A 6,468-nucleotide genomic window follows, 5' to 3' on the forward strand; every position below is an offset into this window, starting at 1 on the left:
ATCTGGTATCTTCCTTTGGGTTTTTCCTCTGTATTGAACAATTGAAAGAAAGCTCTGTTTCCCCCATCCCATCTAAAACCCGTGCCTCCGAGACCCTCCTTCTGGGCATGCGGGAAACCCCTTTTTGTCCCCAAAACGCTTGTCACATTCCGCAGCAGGGCCCTCTCCACCGCCCAAGGAACATCAGGGAAAGCAGTTGCCCTCCCAGCAGGGCCAACTCCTTCAAGACAGTGATTTAATTTCCTCTCCAACAACAAAGCCCCCCGGGGCCAGAAGGCACCCCTGCCCTCCCCCAATCAACCAGTTCTGCTCTGTGGAATGGCAACGAATAGCTGAATGGTTACCTCATTTAGAGCCTGTTTGCTTTTTTTTTTTTTTAATAAATTTATTTATTTATTTTTTATTTATTTATTTTTTTTTTGCGGTACACGGGCCTCTCACTGTTGTGGCCTCTTCCGTTGCGGAGCACAGGCTCCGCACGCGCAGGCCTAGCGGCCATGGCTCACGGGCCCAGCCGCTCCGCGGCATGTGGGATCTTCCCAGATCAGGCCACGAACCCGTGTCCCCTGCATCGGCAGGCGGGCTCTCAACCGCTGCGCCACCAGAGAAGCCCTTTGCAGGATCTTTAGTTGTGGCACGTGGACTCTTAGTTGCAGCATGTAGACTTCTCAGGTGCGGCATGCAGACTCTTAGTTGAAGCATGCATGCAGGATCTAGTTCCCCAACCAGGGATCGAACCTGGGCCCCCTGCATTGGGAGCGCAGAGTCTTACCCATTGGACCACCAGGGAAGTTCCAATATATTGTTATGTATATCTCTTGAGGGGGAACTAGGACTCTGCTTTACTGCTGTACTATTGTTCCTTTTTAAAAATAAATTTATTTATTTATTTTTGGCTGTGTTGGGTCTTCGTTGCTGTGTGCGGGCTTTCTGTAGTTGTGGCGAGCGGCAGCTACTCTTACGTTGCGGTACGCAGGCTTCTCACTGCAGTGGCTTCTCTTGTTGTGGAGCACAGACTCTAGGTGCACGGATTTCAGTAGTTGTGGCACATGGTAGCCCATGTGCCACAACTACTGAAATCCGTGCACCTAGAGCAGCTGTGGCTCACGGGCTCTAGAGCACAGGCTCAGTAGTTGTGGCGCACGGGCTTAGTTGCTCCACAGCATGTGGGACCTTCCTGGACCAGGGCTCGAACCCGTGTCCCCTGCACTGGCAGGCAGATTCTTAACCACTGCACCACCAGGGAAGCCCACTATTGTTTCTTGACTGTTTTTCCTTTGTTTCTGCATTCCCTCCCTTTCCTAATTAGTAACTGTTTGAATCTGTATTTTGGAACTCAGGGAAAGTGTAGGAGACTGAAGCCTTTTTCCTACAAATAAGGAACAGGAGACATGTAAAGGCTTTTGTACCTGGGAGGGCCCCACAGGGTCCTGCTCAGTTACACTACTCCCTCATATCATACACAAACATTAATTCAAAATGGATCAGACCTAGATGTAAGAGCTAAAACTGTAAAATTATTACAAGACATAGGTGTTAATCTTTATGACCTTGAGTTAGGCAATGATTTCTTAGATATGATGCCAAAAGCACAAGCAGCAAAAGAAAAAATTGATAAATTAGACTTCATCAAAATTGAAAATGTTTGTGCTTCAAAGGACAGCATCAGGAAAGTGAAAAGACTGATAAGGGACTAGTATCCAGAATATATAAAGAACTCTTACAAGTCAATAAGAAGACAAATAACCCAATTGTAAAATGGGCAAAGGATTTGAACAGACATTCCTCTAAAGAAAATATATAAATGGTCAATAAGCACATGAAAAGATGCTCAACATCATTAGTAATTAGGGAAATGCAAGTCAAAACCACTTTCAGACACTACTTCACATCTACTAGGATGGCTATAGTAAAGACAGACAATAACAAGTGTTGGCAAGGATATGGAGAAATTGGAAATCTTATACATTTCTGGTGGGAATGTAAAATGGTGCAGCCACTTTGGAAAATGGTTTGGCAGTTCCTCAAAAAGTTAAACAGACATCATTTGACCCAACAATTCTGCTCCTAGGACTCTATCTACCCAGAGAATTGAAAACATATGTCTACACAAAATCTTATATGCAAATGTTCATAGAAACACTATTCATAATAGCCAAGAAGGGCTTCCCTGGTGGCACGGTGGTTGGGAATCTGCCTGCCAATGCAGGGGACACGGGTTCGAGCCCTGGTTACGGAAGATCCCACACACCACGGAGCAACTAGGCCCGTGCGCCACAACTACGGAGCCTGCACTCTAGAGCCCGCGAGCCACAACTACTGAGCCTGCGAGCCACAACTGCTGAAGCCCACGTGCCTAGAGCCCGTGCTCCGCAACAAGTGAAGCCACCGCAATGAGAAGCCCACACACCGCAACAGAGAGTAACCCCCACTCGCTGCAACTAGAGAAAGCCCGCGCACAGCAACGAAGACCCAACACAGCCAAAAATAAGAAAATAAATGAATTTATAAAAAAAATAATAATAATAGCCAAGAAGTGGGAACAACCCAAATGTCCATCAACTGATGAATGAATGCACAAATTCATTAATAGGCAGATCTATCAAGACAGAAAGTAGAGTGGTTGCCAGTGGGGTGGGAATGGGGTGGAGGTAAGGAGGTTGTAGGAGAGGATGGATGGGGTGTATTGCTAATGGGAACAAATTTCCTTGTGGTGGTGATGAAAATGTTCTAAAATTCGACTGTGGTGGTTGGCGCACAACTCTGAATGCAGATTTAAAACCATTGAACTGTAAATTCTAGATGGAAGAATTGGAAGTTACCTGGTGGTCCAGTGGGTAAGACTCCACGCTCCCAATGCAGGGGGCTCAGTTTCAATCCCTGGTCGGGGAACTAGATCCCACATGCATGCCACAACTAAGAGTCCACATGCCGCAACTAAAGATCCTGTATGCTGAAACTAAATATGCCGCAACTAAGGCCCAGTGCGGCCAAAATAAATAAATACTTTTTAAAAAATGGAAGAATTGTATGGTATATAAATTACATCTCGATAAGGTTTTTTTGAAAAAAATTTAAAAACAGGATTATCCCCATGAAGCTGAAGGACCTGGGAGTGCCCTGACAGGCACAGACCCTTGAGGGGACATTAGTTACCAAGTTGGGCTCAGCTCTAGCCTCATTCCAGTCTGCGTGTGCCCCTTTGTGCTGCCTCTCTCCAAAGATGACCTTCAAGATTCACGACTGCCTAACCCCGGACCTGGACACAGGGTTACCCAGGCTCCCAGGCCCTACATTTCTGTACCTTAAGGCCTGTCACTTCATTTAGTTACTTTTAAGATATTTATATGTGCAGTAAACTCCATGAGCACTTTTAGGTACACAGAGAAAAATGAGACACAATTAGAACCCTTGAGAAGTTACAGTCTTGCAGGAGAAATGAAACATACGAATAACTGCAATTAAAAAGCGGAATGGGGGGCTTCCCTGGTGGCGCAGTGGTTGAGAGTCCGCCTGCCAATGCAGGGGACACGGGTTCGTGCCCCGGTCCGGGAAGATCCCACATGCCGCGGAGCGGCTGGGCCCATGAGCCATGGCCGCTGAGCCTGCGCGTCGGGAGCCTGTGCTCCGCAATGGGAGAGGCCACAGCAGTGAGAGGCCCGTGTACCGCAAAAAAAAAAAAAAAAAAAAAAAAAAAAACGGAATGCAGTCAGTGCCACAAGGGGGCATTGGAAGATCAGAGAGCTCACTTCTAATTTAGGAGACTGGCTGAGGCTTTGCAGTTGTGATGTAAAAAGGCCAACCAGGATTTCAGCAGAGGCAGGGAGTGGAGGAGATTTCAGGGGGACACAGAAAAAGCAAAAGTATAAATGTGGAAAGACAGAGGCAAGTCCCAGGAACTGTTAAGAGTTCAATTCAGCTGAGTGCAAGGCAAATGTAAGGAATGGAACAATGGGGCTTCCCTGGTGGCGCAGTGGTTGAGAGTCTGCCTGCCGATGCAGGGGACACGGGTTCGTGCCCCGGTCCGGGAAGGTCCCACATGCCGCGGAGCGGCTGGGCCCGTGAGCCATGGCTGCTGAGCCTGCACGTCTGGAGCCTGTGCTCCGCAACGGGAGAGGCCACAGCAGTGAGAGGCCCGTGTACCGCAAAAAAAAAAAAAAAAAGAACAATGTGACATAATTTGGGTAGCTATAACTTAGAATCCCTTGAAAAAATAATGTCGTCGTAAAGAGATTTTGCTTTATCCTAGGAAACAATAGGAAGTGTTAGCAAGTTTCTGGTTTGGGAGGTTTTGTTTCTTGCAACTTTATAGCAGGTGTTTGATTAGAGGGACCAACATTTAGATTACGCAAAGGAAAAAAAATACTATTGATCATGTGGCAAGCATTTGCAAAGTACTTTATTATTTTTTTTAATAATTAATTCATTTGGCTGCACCGGGTCTTAGTTGTGGCATGTGGGATCTAGTTCCCCACAGGGTCTTACCCACCAGGGAAGTCCCTGCAAAATACTCTAGCACACATAAGCTCATTTCATTCCTATAAAGTTCTATGAAATCTATTGATTTTTTCCCATTTTACCAAGGAAGGAACTGAGGCCCATAGAAGATAACTGACTTGCCTGGCTTCACCTGCCTCAAAGCCGGGCCATCTCATTCCAGATCCTCTTTACAGGGGTTTCCTCACAGAGCTCGTTATGGGGAAAGTGATGCTGACAGTGCTAGGTAAGATGGATAGTGGGAGAGTCAGGGGTGGGGGAACCAGGGACAGGGAGTAGATCTGGGAGGCTCTTGCAGGAGGTAGAGCAGGAGATCAGGTCCACCTGATGGACGGGCCATGGGCAGGGGTTACGGGATGTTAGAAATGAGAGTGAAACACCAAGGGACTAGGTGATGGTCTTTGGTGTGTCCAGGAAGCCTTTAAGTTGCCTGAATTCTTGGGGCTGAGAAAGAGGAGCGCTGGGTCACCCAAAAGCCCTTTAAAGGTAACTTGCATATTAGATGGTGAAATGGCTCCTGACCTAGGATTGAACATGCACCTTACAGGGTTAGAGTGAGGCTAAATCAGATGACTCCAGGAAACACAATGTCCTACATCAAGAAGGGAATCAGTAAATGATACTTCCCTCTTTATTCGCCTAGAACATCAGTTCACCCAGTAATGCATACTTTGAACTGCTTTATTCATTCACTGACTTCTTCATGTAAAGAAATTTACTCTCTCCTATGTACCAGTCACTATACTAGTTCCAGAACTGTACCAGGAAACCAGACAATTCATATATATATATATGATTTAAATATGTAGAGACAAAATTGATTTTCTAATTATTTCATCTGGTGCATGTTTCTAAAAAAGCTTTGTTCCCTTCCAGGCAGTTGGATGTAGCGATTAAAAGCATGGAGTCTTGGGACTTCCCTGGCAATCCAGTGGTTAAGACTTCGCCTTCCAATGCAGGGGGTGCAGGTTTGATCCCTGGTCTGGGAGCTAAGATCCCACATGCCTTGGGGCCAAAAAACCAAAACATAAAACAGAAGCAATATTGTAACAACTTCAATAAAGACTTTAAAAATGGTCCACATCAAAAAAAAAATTTTTTTTAAAGCATGGAGTCTTGTGTCAGACTGCCTGTGTTCAAATCCCAGGTTCACCCCTTACTAGCTGTGCAATCTTGGGTAAGTTCTTTTGTTTGGCCGTGCTTCGCGGCTTGGGAGATCTTAGTTCCCTGACCAGGGATCGAACCCGGGCCCCCTGCAGTGAAAGCACAAAGTCCTAACCACTGGACTGCCAGGGAATTCCCTTGGGTAAGTTCTTAGTGACTCTGTGCCTCAGGTGCATTGTCTGTGTAACGGGGATAGTTTTACCTACTCCATAGGGCTGCTGGGCACCTAGAACTATGCCAGGAAATAGTGCTTCTCAAAAGTATTTATGGGGCTTCCCTGGTGGCGCAGTGGGCTTCCCTGGTGGTGCAGTGGTTGAGAGTCTGCCTGCCAATGCAGGGGATACGGGTTCGTGCCCCGGTCCAGGAGGATCCCACATGCCGCGGAGCGGCTGGGCCCGTGAGCCATGGCCGCTGGGCCTGCACGTCCGGAGCCTGTGCTCCGCGGCAGGAGAGGCCACGGCGGTGAGAGGCCCGTGTACCCGAAAAAAAAAAAAGTATTTTTGAAACACTTTGTGTTTGGAGACAGTTTGTGACTCAAACACAGGAAGACTGCCTCATTCTTTGCCATATCCTTCTTTTCTTATCCCAAATGGTCCTACCAAACCTGATGGCCCTTCCACACAGTGCACTGAGTTCTGAATGACTCTTGGCTCTTCCCCAAACTACAGCCCTCACAGAGATGGCAGTTTGCCGGCATAAGGTACATCCAGCAGCATGGCTGTAGGTTGGGTGGCTGTACCAGAATGCACTGTTGGGCTGAATATGTGGCCTCTCCAGGTGATTGACTTGAAGGGACTGAGAATTCAT

The sequence above is a fragment of the Hyperoodon ampullatus genome (assembly GCF_949752795.1).
Source record: "Hyperoodon ampullatus genome assembly, chromosome: 15".
In the NCBI taxonomy this organism is placed as follows: domain Eukaryota; kingdom Metazoa; phylum Chordata; class Mammalia; order Artiodactyla; family Ziphiidae; genus Hyperoodon; species Hyperoodon ampullatus.